Genomic DNA, 17,035 nt, shown 5'->3' with positions numbered 1-17,035 from the left:
AGAATCCGTATAGGTGTTCGAGTGTTTGAACCGTGTTTCGCAAGAAATGGTATGTAAACTCCGTATTTACATATCTGCCACTGTGCAGGAGAATCCGTATAGGTGTTCGAGTGTTCGAACCGTAATGCGCAAGAAATGGTATGTAAACCCCGTATTTACATATCTGCCACTGTGCAGGAAAATCCGTATATGTGTTCGAGTGTTCGAACCGGATTGCGCAAGAAATGGTATTTAAATCCCGTATTTACATATCTGCCACTGTGCAGGAGAATCCGCATAGGTGTTCGAGTGTTCGAACCGTAATGCGCAAGAAATGGTATGAAAACCCCGTATTTACATATCTGCCACTGTACAGGAGAATCCGTATAGGTGTTCGAGTGTTCGAACCGTAATGCGCAAAAAATGGTATGGAAACCCCGTATTTACATATCTGCCACTGTGCAGGAGAGTCCGTATAGGTGTTCGAGTGTTTGAACCGTGTTTCGCAAGAAATGGTATGTAAACTCCGTATTTACATATCTGCCACTGTGCAGGAGAATCCGTATAGGTGTTCGAGTGTTCGAACCGTAATGCGCAAGAAATGGTATGTAAACCCCGTATTTACATATCTGCCACTGTGCAGGAAAATCCGTATAGGTGTTCGAGTGTTCGAACCGGATTGCGCAAGAAATGGTATTTAAATCCCGTATTTACATATCTGCCACTGTGCAGGAGAATCCGCATAGGTGTTCGAGTGTTCGAACCGTAATGCGCAAGAAATGGTATGGAAACCCCGTATTTACATATCTGCCACTGTGCAGGAGAATCCGTATAGGTGTTCGAGTGTTCGAACCGTAATGCCCAAGAAATGGTATGGAAACCCCGTATTTACATATCTTCCACTGTGTAGGAAAATCCGTATAGGTGTTCGAGTGTTCGAACCGTATTGCGCAAGAAATGGTATGTAAACCCCGTTTTTACATATCTGCCACTGTGCAGGAGAATCCGTATAGGTGTTCGAGTGTTCGAACCGTGTTGCGCAAGAAATGGTATGTAAACCCCGTATTTTCATATCTGCCACTGTGTAGGAGAATCCGTATAGGTGTTCGACTGTTCGAACCGTAATGCGCAAGAAATGGTATGGAAACCTCGTATTTATATATCTGCCACTGTGCAGGAAAATCCGTATAGGTGTTCGAGTGTTCGAACCGTATTGCGCAAGAAATGGTATGTAAATCCCGTATTTACATATCTGCCACTGTGCAGGAGAATCCGCATAGGTGTTCGAGTGTTCGAACCGTAATGCGCAAGAAATGATATGGAAACCCGGTATTTGCATATCTTCCACTGTGCAGGAGAATCCGTATAGGTGTTCGAGAGTTCGAACCGTAATGCGCAAGAAATGGTATGGAAACCCAGTATTTACATATCTGCCACTGTGCAGGAAAATCCGTATAGGTGTTCGAGTGTTCGAACCGTATTGCGCAAGAAATGGTTTGTAAACCCCGTATTTACATATCTGCCACTGTGCAGGAGAATCCGTATAGGTGTTCGAGTGTTCGAACCGTGTTTCGCAAGAAATGGTATGTAAACCCCGTATTTACATATCTGCCACTGTGCAGGAGAATCCGTATAGGTGTTCGAGTGTTCGAACCGTAATGCGCAAGAAATGGTATGGAAACCCCGTATTTACATATCTGCCACTGTGCAGGAGAATCCGTATAGGTGTTCGAGTGTTCGAACCGTAATGCGCAAGAAATGGTATGTAAACCCCGTATTTACATATCTACCACTGTGCAGGAAAATCCGTATAGGTGTTCGAGTGTTCGAACCAGATTGCGCAAGAAATGGTATGTAAATCCCGTATTTACATATTTGCCATTGTGCAGGAGAATCCGCATAGGTGTTCGAGTGTTCGAACCGTAATGCGCATGAAATGGTATAGAAACCCCGTATTTACATATCTGCCACTGTGCAGGAGAATCCGTATAGGTGTTCGAGTGTTCGAACCGTAATGCGCAAGAAATGGTATGGAAACCCCGTATTTACATATCTGCCACTGTGTAGGAGAATCCGTATAGGTGTTCGAGTGTTCGAACCGTAATGCGCCAGAAATGGTATGGAAACCCCGTATTTACATATCTGCCACTGTGCAGGAGAATCCGTATAGGTGTTCGAGTGTTCGAACCGTAATGCGCAAGAAATAGTATGGAAACCCCGTATTTACATATCTGCCACTGTGCAGGAAAATCCGTATAGGTGTTCGAGTGTTCGAACCGTATTGCACAAGAAATGGTATGTAAACCCCGTATTTACATATCTGCCACTGTGCAGGAGAATCCGTATAGGTGTTCGAGTGTTTGAACCGTGTTTCGCAAGAAATGCTATGTAAACTCCGTATTTACATATCTGCCACTGTGCAGGAGAATCCGTATAGGTGTTCGAGTGTTCGAACCGTAATGCGCAAGAAATGGTATGTAAACCCCGTATTTACATATCTGCCACTGTGCAGGAAAATCCGTATAGGTGTTCGAGTGTTCGAACCGGATTGCGCAAGAAATGGTATTTAAATCCCGTATTTACATATCTGCCACTGTGCAGGAGAATCCGCATAGGTGTTCGAGTGTTCGAACCGTAATGCGCAAGAAATGGTATGGAAACCCCGTATTTACATATCTGCCACTGTGCAGGAGAATCCGTATAGGTGTTCGAGTGTTCGAACCGTAATGCCCAAGAAATGGTATGGAAACCCCGTATTTACATATCTTCCACTGTGTAGGAAAATCCGTATAGGTGTTCGAGTGTTCGAACCGTATTGCGCAAGAAATGGTATGTAAACCCCGTATTTACATATCTGCCACTGTGCAGGAGAATCCGTATAAGTGTTCGAGTGTTCGAACCGTGTTGCGCAAGAAATGGTATGTAAACCCCGTATTTTCATATCTCCCACTGTGTAGGAGAATCCGTATAGGTGTTCGACTGTTCGAACCGTAATGCGCAAGAAATGGTATGGAAACCTCGTATTTATATATCTGCCACTGTGCAGGAAAATCCGTATAGGTGTTCGAGTGTTCGAACCGTATTGCGCAAGAAATGGTATGTAAATCCCGTATTTACATATCTGCCACTGTGCAGGAGAATCCGCATAGGTGTTCGAGTGTTCGAACCGTAATGCGCAAGAAATGATATGGAAACCCGGTATTTGCATATCTTCCACTGTGCAGGAGAATCCGTATAGGTGTTCGAGAGTTCGAACCGTAATGCGCAAGAAATGGTATGGAAACCCAGTATTTACATATCTGCCACTGTGCAGGAAAATCCGTATAGGTGTTCGAGTGTTCGAACCGTATTGCGCAAGAAATGGTATGTAAACCCCGTATTTACATATCTGCCACTGTGCAGGAGAATCCGTATAGGTGTTCGAGTGTTCGAACCGTGTTTCGCAAGAAATGGTATGTAAACCCCGTATTTACATATCTGCCACTGTGCAGGAGAATCCGTATAGGTGTTCGAGTGTTCGAACCGTAATGCGCAAGAAATGGTATGGAAACCCCGTATTTACATATCTGCCACTGTGCAGGAGAATCCGTATAGGTGTTCGAGTGTTCGAACCGTAATGCGCAAGAAATGGTATGTAAACCCCGTATTTACATATCTGCCACTGTGCAGGAAAATCCGTATAGGTGTTCGAGTGTTCGAACCAGATTGCGCAAGAAATGGTATGTAAATCCCGTATTTACATATTTGCCATTGTGCTGGAGAATCCGCATAGGTGTTCGAGTGTTCGAACCGTAATGCGCAAGAAATGGTATAGAAACCCCGTATTTACATATCTGCCACTGTGCAGGAGAATCCGTATAGGTGTTCGAGTGTTCGAACCGTAATGCGCAAGAAATGGTATGGAAACCCCGTATTTACATATCTGCCACTGTGTAGGAGAATCCGTATAGGTGTTCGAGTGTTCGAACCGTAATGCGCCAGAAATGGTATGGAAACCCTGTATTTACATATCTGCCACTGTGCAGGAGAATCCGTATAGGTGTTCGAGTGTTCGAACCGTAATGCGCAAGAAATAGTATGGAAACCCCGTATTTACATATCTGCCACTGTGCAGGAAAATCCGTATAGGTGTTCGAGTGTTCGAACCGTATTGCACAAGAAATGGTATGTAAACCCCGTATTTACATATCTGCCACAGTGCAGGAGAATCCGTATAGGTGTTCGAGTGTTTGAACCGTGTTTCGCAAGAAATGCTATGTAAACTCCGTATTTACATATCTGCCACTGTGCAGGAGAATCCGTATAGGTGTTCGAGTGTTCGAACCGTAATGCGCAAGAAATGGTATGTAAACCCCGTATTTACATATCTGCCACTGTGCAGGAAAATCCGTATAGGTGTTCGAGTGTTCGAACCGGATTGCGCAAGAAATGGTATTTAAATCCCGTATTTACATATCTGCCACTGTGCAGGAGAATCCGCATAGGTGTTCGAGTGTTCGAACCGTAATGCGCAAGAAATGGTATGAAAACCCCGTATTTACATATCTGCCACTGTGCAGGAGAATCCGTATAGGTGTTCGAGTGTTCGAACCGTAATGCGCAAGAAATGGTATGGAAACCCCGTATTTACATATCTGCCACTGTGCAGGAGAATCCGTATAGGTGTTCGAGTGTTTGAACCGTGTTTCGCAAGAAATGGTATGTAAACTCCGTATTTACATATCTGCCACTGTGCAGGAGAATCCGTATAGGTGTTCGAGTGTTCGAACCGTAATGCGCAAGAAATGGTATGTAAACCCCGTATTTACATATCTGCCACTGTGCAGGAAAATCCGTATAGGTGTTCGAGTGTTCGAACCAGATTGCGCAAGAAATGGTATGTAATTCCCGTATTTACATATTTGCCATTGTGCAGGAGAATCCGCATAGGTGTTCGAGTGTTCGAACCGTAATGCGCAAGAAATGGTATAGAAACCCCGTATTTACATATCTGCCACTGTGCAGGAGAATCCGTATAGGTGTTCGAGTGTTCGAACCGTAATGCGCCAGAAATGGTATGGAAACCCCGTATTTACATATCTGCCACTGTGCAGGAGAATCCGTATAGGTGTTCGAGTGTTCGAACCGTAATGCGCAAGAAATAGTATGGAAACCCCGTATTTACATATCTGCCACTGTGCAGGAAAATCCGTATAGGTGTTCGAGTGTTCGAACCGTATTGCACAAGAAATGGTATGTAAACCCCGTATTTACATATCTGCCACTGTGCAGGAGAATCCGTATAGGTGTTCGAGTGTTCGAACCGTAATGCGCAAGAAATAGTATGGAAACACCGTATTTACATATCTGCCACTGTGCAGGAAAATCCGTATAGGTGTTCGAGTGTTCGAACCGTATTGCACAAGAAATGGTATGTAAACCCCGTATTTACATATCTGCCACTGTGCAGGAGAATCCGTATAGGTGTTCGAGTGTTTGAACCGTGTTTCGCAAGAAATGGTATGTAAACTTCGTATTTACATATCTGCCACTGTGCAGGAGAATCCGTATTGGTGTTCGAGTGTTCGAACCGTAATGCGCAAGAAATGGTATGTAAACCCCGTATTTACATATCGGCCACTGTGCAGGAAAATCCGTATAGGTGTTCGAGTGTTCGAACCGGATTGCGCAAGAAATGGTATTTAAATCCCGTATTTACATATCTGCCACTGTGCAGGAGAATCCGCATAGGTGTTCGAGTGTTCGAACCGTAATGCGCAAGAAATGGTACGGAAACCCCGTATTTACATATCTGCCACTGTGCAGGAGAATCCGTATAGGTGTTCGAGTGTTCGAACCGTAATGCCCAAGAAATGGTATGGAAACCCCGTATTTACATATCTTCCACTGTGTAGGAAAATCCGTATAGGTGTTCGAGTGTTCGAACCGTATTGCGCAAGAAATGGTATGTAAACCCCGTATTTACATATCTGCCACTGTGCAGGAGAATCCGTATAGGTGTTCGAGTGTTCGAACCGTGTCTCGCAAGAAATGGTATGTAAACCCCGTATTTTCATATCTGCCACTGTGTAGGAGAATCCGTATAGGTGTTCGAGTGTTCGAACCGTAATGCGCAAGAAATGGTATGGAAACCTCGTATTTATATATCTGCCACTGTGCAGGAAAATCCGTATAGGTGTTCGAGTGTTCGAACCGTATTGCGCAAGAAATGGTATGTAAATCCCGTATTTACATATCTGCCACTGTGCAGGAGAATCCGCATAGGTGTTCGAGTGTTCGAACCGTAATGCGCAAGAAATGATATGGAAACCTGGTATTTGCATATCTTCCACTGTGCAGGAGAATCCGTATAGGTGTTCGAGTGTTCGAACCGTAATGCGCAAGAAATGGTATGGAAACCCCGTATTTACATATCTGCCACTGTGCAGGAAAATCCGTATAGGTGTTCGAGTGTTCGAACCGTATTGCGCAAGAAATGGTACGTAAACCCCGTATTTACATATCTGCCACTGTGCAGAAGAATCCGTATTGGTGTTCGAAGTGTTCGAACCGTGTTGCGCAAGAAATTGTATGTAAACCACGTATTTACATATCTGCCACTGTGCAGGAGAATCCGTATAGGTGTTCGAGTGTTCGAACCCTAATGCGCAAGAAATGGTATGGAAACCTCGTATTTACATATCTGCCACTGTGCAGGAGAATCCGTATAGGTGTTCGAGTGTTCGAACTGTAATGCGCAAGAAATGGTATGGAAACCCCGAATTTACATATCTGCCACTGTGCAGGAAAATCCGTATAGGTGTTCGAGTGTTCGAACCGTATTGCGCAAGAAATGGTATGTAAACCCCGTATTTACATATCTGCCACTGTGCAGGAGAATAAGTATAGGTGTTCGAGTGTTCGAACCGTGTTGCGCAAGAAATGGTATGTAAACCCCGTATTTACATATCTACCACTGTGCAGGAGAATCCGTATAGGTGTTCGAGTGTTCGAACCGTAATGCGCATGAAATGGTATGGAAACCCCGTATTTACAAATCTGCCACTGTGCAGGAGAATCCGTATAGGTGTTTGAGTGTTCGAACCGTAATGCGCAAGAAATGGTATGTAAACCCCGTATTTACATATCTGCCACTGTGCAGGAAAATCCGTATAGGTGTTCGAGTGTTCGAACCGGATTGCGCAAGAAATGGTATGTAAATCCCGTATTTACATATCTGCCACTGTGCAGGAGAATCCGCATAGGTGTTCGAGTGTTCGAACCGTAATGCGCAAGAAATGGTATGGAAACCCCGTATTTACATATCTGCCACTGTGCAGGAGAATCCGTATAGGTGTTCGAGTGTTCGAACCGTAATGCGCAAGAAATGGTACGGAAACCCCGTATTTACATATCTGCCACTGTGCAGGAAAATCCGTATAGGTGTTCGAGTGTTCGAACCGTATTGCGCAAGAAATGGTATGTAAACCCCGTATTTACATATCTGCCACTGTGCAGGAGAATCCGTATAGGTGTTCGAGTGTTCGAACCGTGTTGCGCAAGAAATGGTATGTAAACCCCGTATTTACATATCTGCCACTGTGCAGGAGAATCCGTATAGGTGTTCGAGTGTTCGAACCGTAATGCGCAAGAAATGGTATGGAAATCCCGTATTTACATATCTGCCACTGTGCAGGAGAATCCGTATAGGTGTTCGAGTGTTCGAACCGTAATGCGCAAGAAATGGTATGTAAACCCCGTATTTACATATCTGCCACTGTGCAGGAAAATCCGTATAGGTGTTCGAGTGTTCGAACCGGATTGCGCAAGAAATGGTATGTAAATCCCGTATTTACATATCTGCCACTGTGCAGGAGAATCCGCATAGGTGTTCGAGTGTTCGAACCGTAATGCGTAAGAAATGGTATGGAAACCCCATATCTACATATCTGCCACTATGCAGGAGAATCCGTATAGGTGTTTGAGTGTTCGAACCGTAATGCGCAAGAAATGGTATGGAAACCCCGTATTTACATATCTGCCACTGTGTAGGAGAATCCATATAGGTGTTCGAGTGTTCGAACCGTAGTGCGCAAGAAATGGTATGGAAACCCCGTATTTACATATCTGCCACTATGCAGGAAAATCCGTATAGGTGTTCGAGTGTTCGAACCGTATTGCGCAAGAAATGGTATGTAAATCCCGTATTTACATATCTGCCACTGTGCTGGAGAATCCGCATAGGTGTTCGAGTGTTCGAACCGTAATGCGCAAGAAACGCTATGGAAACCTCTTAGTTACATATCTGCCACTGTGCAGGAGAATCCGTATAGGTGTTCGAGTGTTCGAACCGTAATGCGCAAGAAATGGTATGGAAACCCCGTATTTACATATCTGCCACTATGCAGGAAAATCCGTATAGGTGTTCGAGTGTTCGAACCGTATTGCGCAAGAAATGGTATGTAAACCCCGTATTTACATATCTGCCACTGTGCAGGAGAATCCGTATAGGTGTTCGAGTGTTCGAACCGTGTTGCGCAAGAAATGGTATGTAAACCCCGTATTTACATATCTGCCACTGTGCAGGAGAATCCGTATAGGTGTTCGAGTGTTCGAACCGTAATGCGCAAGAAATGGTATGTAAACCCCGTATTTACATATCTGCCACTGTGCAGGAAAATCCGTATAGGTGTTCGAGTGTTCGAACCGGATTGCGCAAGAAATGGTATTTAAATCCCGTATTTACATATCTGCCACTGTGCAGGAGAATCCGCATAGGTGTTCGAGTGTTCGAACCGTAATGCGCAAGAAATGGTATGGAAACCCCGTGTTTACATATCTGCCACTGTGCAGGAGAATCCGTATAGGTGTTCGAGTGTTCGAACCGTAATGCCCAAGAAATGGTATGGAAACCCCGTATTTACATATCTTCCACTGTGTAGGAAAATCCGTATAGGTGTTCGAGTGTTCGAACCGTATTGCGCAAGAAATGGTATGTAAACCCCGTATTTACATATCTGCCACTGTGCAGGAGAATCCGTATAGGTGTTCGAGTGTTCGAACCGTGTTGCGCAAGAAATGGTATGTAAACCCCGTATTTTCATATCTGCCACTGTGTAGGAGAATCCGTATAGGTGTTCGACTGTTCGAACCGTAATGCGCAAGAAATGGTATGGAAACCTCGTATTTATATATCTGCCACTGTGCAGGAAAATCCGTATAGGTGTTCGAGTGTTCGAACCGTATTGCGCAAGAAATGGTATGTAAATCCCGTATTTACATATCTGCCACTGTGCAGGAGAATCCGCATAGGTGTTCGAGTGTTCGAACCGTAATGCGCAAGAAATGATATGGAAACCCGGTATTTGCATATCTTCCACTGTGCAGGAGAATCCGTATAGGTGTTCGAGAGTTCGAACCGTAATGCGCAAGAAATGGTATGGAAAGCCAGTATTTACATATCTGCCACTGTGCAGGAAAATCCGTATAGGTGTTCGAGTGTTCGAACCGTATTGCGCAAGAAATGGTTTGTAAACCCCGTATTTACATATCTGCCACTGTGCAGGAGAATCCGTATAGGTGTTCGAGTGTTCGAACCGTGTTTCGCAAGAAATGGTATGTAAACCCCGTATTTACATATCTGCCACTGTGCAGGAGAATCCGTATAGGTGTTCGAGTGTTCGAACCGTAATGCGCAAGAAATGGTATGGAAACCCCGTATTTACATATCTGCCACTGTGCAGTAGAATCCGTATAGGTGTTCGAGTGTTCGAACCGTAATGCGCAAGAAATGGTATGTAAACCCCGTATTTACATATCTACCACTGTGCAGGAAAATCCGTATAGGTGTTCGAGTGTTCGAACCAGATTGCGCAAGAAATGGTATGTAAATCCCGTATTTACATATTTGCCATTGTGCAGGAGAATCCGCATAGGTGTTCGAGTGTTCGAACCGTAATGCGCATGAAATGGTATAGAAACCCCGTATTTACATATCTGCCACTGTGCAGGAGAATCCGTATAGGTGTTCGAGTGTTCGAACCGTAATGCGCAAGAAATGGTATGGAAACCCCGTATTTACATATCTGCCACTGTGTAGGAGAATCCGTATAGGTGTTCGAGTGTTCGAACCGTAATGCGCCAGAAATGGTATGGAAACCCCGTATTTACATATCTGCCACTGTGCAGGAGAATCCGTATAGGTGTTCGAGTGTTCGAACCGTAATGCGCAAGAAATAGTATGGAAACCCCGTATTTACATATCTGCCACTGTGCAGGAAAATCCGTATAGGTGTTCGAGTGTTCGAACCGTATTGCACAAGAAATGGTATGTAAACCCCGTATTTACATATCTGCCACTGTGCAGGAGAATCCGTATAGGTGTTCGAGTGTTTGAACCGTGTTTCGCAAGAAATGCTATGTAAACTCCGTATTTACATATCTGCCACTGTGCAGGAGAATCCGTATAGGTGTTCGAGTGTTCGAACCGTAATGCGCAAGAAATGGTATGTAAACCCCGTATTTACATATCTGCCACTGTGCAGGAAAATCCGTATAGGTGTTCGAGTGTTCGAACCGGATTGCGCAAGAAATGGTATTTAAATCCCGTATTTACATATCTGCCACTGTGCAGGAGAATCCGCATAGGTGTTCGAGTGTTCGAACCGTAATGCGCAAGAAATGGTATGGAAACCCCGTATTTACATATCTGCCACTGTGCAGGAGAATCCGTATAGGTGTTCGAGTGTTCGAACCGTAATGCCCAAGAAATGGTATGGAAACCCCGTATTTACATATCTTCCACTGTGTAGGAAAATCCGTATAGGTGTTCGAGTGTTCGAACCGTATTGCGCAAGAAATGGTATGTAAACCCCGTATTTACATATCTGCCACTGTGCAGGAGAATCCGTATAGGTGTTCGAGTGTTCGAACCGTGTTGCGCAAGAAATGGTATGTAAACCCCGTATTTTCATATCTCCCACTGTGTAGGAGAATCCGTATAGGTGTTCGACTGTTCGAACCGTAATGCGCAAGAAATAGTATGGAAACCTCGTATTTATATATCTGCCACTGTGCAGGAAAATCCGTATAGGTGTTCGAGTGTTCGAACCGTATTGCGCAAGAAATGGTATGTAAATCCCGTATTTACATATCTGCCACTGTGCAGGAGAATCCGCATAGGTGTTCGAGTGTTCGAACCGTAATGCGCAAGAAATGATATGGAAACCCGGTATTTGCATATCTTCCACTGTGCAGGAGAATCCGTATAGGTGTTCGAGAGTTCGAACCGTAATGCGCAAGAAATGGTATGGAAACCCAGTATTTACATATCTGCCACTGTGCAGGAAAATCCGTATAGGTGTTCGAGTGTTCGAACCGTATTGCGCAAGAAATGGTATGTAAACCCCGTATTTACATATCTGCCACTGTGCAGGAGAATCCGTATAGGTGTTCGAGTGTTCGAACCGTGTTTCGCAAGAAATGGTATGTAAACCCCGTATTTACATATCTGCCACTGTGCAGGAGAATCCGTATAGGTGTTCGAGTGTTCGAACCGTAATGCGCAAGAAATGGTATGGAAACCCCGTATTTACATATCTGCCACTGTGCAGGAGAATCCGTATAGGTGTTCGAGTGTTCGAACCGTAATGCGCAAGAAATGGTATGTAAACCCCGTATTTACATATCTGCCACTGTGCAGGAAAATCCGTATAGGTGTTCGAGTGTTCGAACCAGATTGCGCAAGAAATGGTATGTAAATCCCGTATTTACATATTTGCCATTGTGCTGGAGAATCCGCATAGGTGTTCGAGTGTTCGAACCGTAATGCGCAAGAAATGGTATAGAAACCCCGTATTTACATATCTGCCACTGTGCAGGAGAATCCGTATAGGTGTTCGAGTGTTCGAACCGTAATGCGCAAGAAATGGTATGGAAACCCCGTATTTACATATCTGCCACTGTGTAGGAGAATCCGTATAGGTGTTCGAGTGTTCGAACCGTAATGCGCCAGAAATGGTATGGAAACCCTGTATTTACATATCTGCCACTGTGCAGGAGAATCCGTATAGGTGTTCGAGTGTTCGAACCGTAATGCGCAAGAAATAGTATGGAAACCCCGTATTTACATATCTGCCACTGTGCAGGAAAATCCGTATAGGTGTTCGAGTGTTCGAACCGTATTGCACAAGAAATGGTATGTAAACCCCGTATTTACATATCTGCCACAGTGCAGGAGAATCCGTATAGGTGTTCGAGTGTTTGAACCGTGTTTCGCAAGAAATGCTATGTAAACTCCGTATTTACATATCTGCCACTGTGCAGGAGAATCCGTATAGGTGTTCGAGTGTTCGAACCGTAATGCGCAAGAAATGGTATGTAAACCCCGTATTTACATATCTGCCACTGTGCAGGAAAATCCGTATAGGTGTTCGAGTGTTCGAACCGGATTGCGCAAGAAATGGTATTTAAATCCCGTATTTACATATCTGCCACTGTGCAGGAGAATCCGCATAGGTGTTCGAGTGTTCGAACCGTAATGCGCAAGAAATGGTATGAAAACCCCGTATTTACATATCTGCCACTGTGCAGGAGAATCCGTATAGGTGTTCGAGTGTTCGAACCGTAATGCGCAAGAAATGGTATGGAAACCCCGTATTTACATATCTGCCACTGTGCAGGAGAATCCGTATAGGTGTTCGAGTGTTTGAACCGTGTTTCGCAAGAAATGGTATGTAAACTCCGTATTTACATATCTGCCACTGTGCAGGAGAATCCGTATAGGTGTTCGAGTGTTCGAACCGTAATGCGCAAGAAATGGTATGTAAACCCCGTATTTACATATCTGCCACTGTGCAGGAAAATCCGTATAGGTGTTCGAGTGTTCGAACCAGATTGCGCAAGAAATGGTATGTAATTCCCGTATTTACATATTTGCCATTGTGCAGGAGAATCCGCATAGGTGTTCGAGTGTTCGAACCGTAATGCGCAAGAAATGGTATAGAAACCCCGTATTTACATATCTGCCACTGTGCAGGAGAATCCGTATAGGTGTTCGAGTGTTCGAACCGTAATGCGCCAGAAATGGTATGGAAACCCCGTATTTACATATCTGCCACTGTGCAGGAGAATCCGTATAGGTGTTCGAGTGTTCGAACCGTAATGCGCAAGAAATAGTATGGAAACCCCGTATTTACATATCTGCCACTGTGCAGGAAAATCCGTATAGGTGTTCGAGTGTTCGAACCGTATTGCACAAGAAATGGTATGTAAACCCCGTATTTACATATCTGCCACTGTGCAGGAGAATCCGTATAGGTGTTCGAGTGTTCGAACCGTAATGCGCAAGAAATAGTATGGAAACCCCGTATTTACATATCTGCCACTGTGCAGGAAAATCCGTATAGGTGTTCGAGTGTTCGAACCGTATTGCACAAGAAATGGTATGTAAACCCCGTATTTACATATCTGCCACTGTGCAGGAGAATCCGTATAGGTGTTCGAGTGTTTGAACCGTGTTTCGCAAGAAATGGTATGTAAACTTCGTATTTACATATCTGCCACTGTGCAGGAGAATCCGTATTGGTGTTCGAGTGTTCGAACCGTAATGCGCAAGAAATGGTATGTAAACCCCGTATTTACATATCTGCCACTGTGCAGGAAAATCCGTATAGGTGTTCGAGTGTTCGAACCGGATTGCGCAAGAAATGGTATTTAAATCCCGTATTTACATATCTGCCACTGTGCAGGAGAATCCGCATAGGTGTTCGAGTGTTCGAACCGTAATGCGCAAGAAATGGTACGGAAACCCCGTATTTACATATCTGCCACTGTGCAGGAGAATCCGTATAGGTGTTCGAGTGTTCGAACCGTAATGCCCAAGAAATGGTATGGAAACCCCGTATTTACATATCTTCCACTGTGTAGGAAAATCCGTATAGGTGTTCGAGTGTTCGAACCGTATTGCGCAAGAAATGGTATGTAAACCCCGTATTTACATATCTGCCACTGTGCAGGAGAATCCGTATAGGTGTTCGAGTGTTCGAACCGTGTCTCGCAAGAAATGGTATGTAAACCCCGTATTTTCATATCTGCCACTGTGTAGGAGAATCCGTATAGGTGTTCGAGTGTTCGAACCGTAATGCGCAAGAAATGGTATGGAAACCTCGTATTTATATATCTGCCACTGTGCAGGAAAATCCGTATAGGTGTTCGAGTGTTCGAACCGTATTGCGCAAGAAATGGTATGTAAATCCCGTATTTACATATCTGCCACTGTGCAGGAGAATCCGCATAGGTGTTCGAGTGTTCGAACCGTAATGCGCAAGAAATGATATGGAAACCTGGTATTTGCATATCTTCCACTGTGCAGGAGAATCCGTATAGGTGTTCGAGTGTTCGAACCGTAATGCGCAAGAAATGGTATGGAAACCCCGTATTTACATATCTGCCACTGTGCAGGAAAATCCGTATAGGTGTTCGAGTGTTCGAACCGTATTGCGCAAGAAATGGTACGTAAACCCCGTATTTACATATCTGCCACTGTGCAGAAGAATCCGTATTGGTGTTCGAAGTGTTCGAACCGTGTTGCGCAAGAAATTGTATGTAAACCACGTATTTACATATCTGCCACTGTGCAGGAGAATCCGTATAGGTGTTCGAGTGTTCGAACCCTAATGCGCAAGAAATGGTATGGAAACCTCGTATTTACATATCTGCCACTGTGCAGGAGAATCCGTATAGGTGTTCGAGTGTTCGAACTGTAATGCGCAAGAAATGGTATGGAAACCCCGAATTTACATATCTGCCACTGTGCAGGAAAATCCGTATAGGTGTTCGAGTGTTCGAACCGTATTGCGCAAGAAATGGTATGTAAACCCCGTATTTACATATCTGCCACTGTGCAGGAGAATAAGTATAGGTGTTCGAGTGTTCGAACCGTGTTGCGCAAGAAATGGTATGTAAACCCCGTATTTACATATCTACCACTGTGCAGGAGAATCCGTATAGGTGTTCGAGTGTTCGAACCGTAATGCGCATGAAATGGTATGGAAACCCCGTATTTACAAATCTGCCACTGTGCAGGAGAATCCGTATAGGTGTTTGAGTGTTCGAACCGTAATGCGCAAGAAATGGTATGTAAACCCCGTATTTACATATCTGCCACTGTGCAGGAAAATCCGTATAGGTGTTCGAGTGTTCGAACCGGATTGCGCAAGAAATGGTATGTAAATCCCGTATTTACATATCTGCCACTGTGCAGGAGAATCCGCATAGGTGTTCGAGTGTTCGAACCGTAATGCGCAAGAAATGGTATGGAAACCCCGTATTTACATATCTGCCACTGTGCAGGAGAATCCGTATAGGTGTTCGAGTGTTTGAACCGTGTTTCGCAAGAAATGGTATGTAAACTCCGTATTTACATATCTGCCACTGTGCAGGAGAATCCGTATAGGTGTTCGAGTGTTCGAACCGTAATGCGCAAGAAATGGTATGTAAACCCCGTATTTACATATCTGCCACTGTGCAGGAAAATCCGTATAGGTGTTCGAGTGTTCGAACCAGATTGCGCAAGAAATGGTATGTAATTCCCGTATTTACATATTTGCCATTGTGCAGGAGAATCCGCATAGGTGTTCGAGTGTTCGAACCGTAATGCGCAAGAAATGGTATAGAAACCCCGTATTTACATATCTGCCACTGTGCAGGAGAATCCGTATAGGTGTTCGAGTGTTCGAACCGTAATGCGCCAGAAATGGTATGGAAACCCCGTATTTACATATCTGCCACTGTGCAGTAGAATCCGTATAGGTGTTCGAGTGTTCGAACCGTAATGCGCAAGAAATAGTATGGAAACCCCGTATTTACATATCTGCCACTGTGCAGGAAAATCCGTATAGGTGTTCGAGTGTTCGAACCGTATTGCACAAGAAATGGTATGTAAACCCCGTATTTACATATCTGCCACTGTGCAGGAGAATCCGTATAGGTGTTCGAGTGTTCGAACCGTAATGCGCAAGAAATAGTATGGAAACCCCGTATTTACATATCTGCCACTGTGCAGGAAAATCCGTATAGGTGTTCGAGTGTTCGAACCGTATTGCACAAGAAATGGTATGTAAACCCCGTATTTACATATCTGCCACTGTGCAGGAGAATCCGTATAGGTGTTCGAGTGTTTGAACCGTGTTTCGCAAGAAATGGTATGTAAACTTCGTATTTACATATCTGCCACTGTGCAGGAGAATCCGTATTGGTGTTCGAGTGTTCGAACCGTAATGCGCAAGAAATGGTATGTAAACCCCGTATTTACATATCTGCCACTGTGCAGGAAAATCCGTATAGGTGTTCGAGTGTTCGAACCGGATTGCGCAAGAAATGGTATTTAAATCCCGTATTTACATATCTGCCACTGTGCAGGAGAATCCGCATAGGTGTTCGAGTGTTCGAACCGTAATGCGCAAGAAATGGTACGGAAACCCCGTATTTACATATCTGCCACTGTGCAGGAGAATCCGTATAGGTGTTCGAGTGTTCGAACCGTAATGCCCAAGAAATGGTATGGAAACCCCGTATTTACATATCTTCCACTGTGTAGGAAAATCCGTATAGGTGTTCGAGTGTTCGAACCGTATTGCGCAAGAAATGGTATGTAAACCCCGTATTTACATATCTGCCACTGTGCAGGAGAATCCGTATAGGTGTTCGAGTGTTCGAACCGTGTCTCGCAAGAAATGGTATGTAAACCCCGTATTTTCATATCTGCCACTGTGTAGGAGAATCCGTATAGGTGTTCGAGTGTTCGAACCGTAATGCGCAAGAAATGGTATGGAAACCTCGTATTTATATATCTGCCACTGTGCAGGAAAATCCGTATAGGTGTTCGAGTGTTCGAACCGTATTGCGCAAGAAATGGTATGTAAATCCCGTATTTACATATCTGCCACTGTGCAGGAGAATCCGCATAGGTGTTCGAGTGTTCGAACCGTAATGCGCAAGAAATGATATGGAAACCTGGTATTTGCATATCTTCCACTGTGCAGGAGAATCCGTATAGGTGTTCGAGTGTTCGAACCGT

The sequence above is a fragment of the Camellia sinensis genome, chromosome 10, assembly GCF_055761805.1.
Source record: "Camellia sinensis isolate YWXY chromosome 10, ASM5576180v1, whole genome shotgun sequence".
Classification (NCBI taxonomy): Eukaryota; Viridiplantae; Streptophyta; class Magnoliopsida; order Ericales; family Theaceae; genus Camellia; species Camellia sinensis.
The sequence above is the reverse complement of the archived record's forward strand: the minus strand, read 5'-3'. Positions refer to the sequence as shown.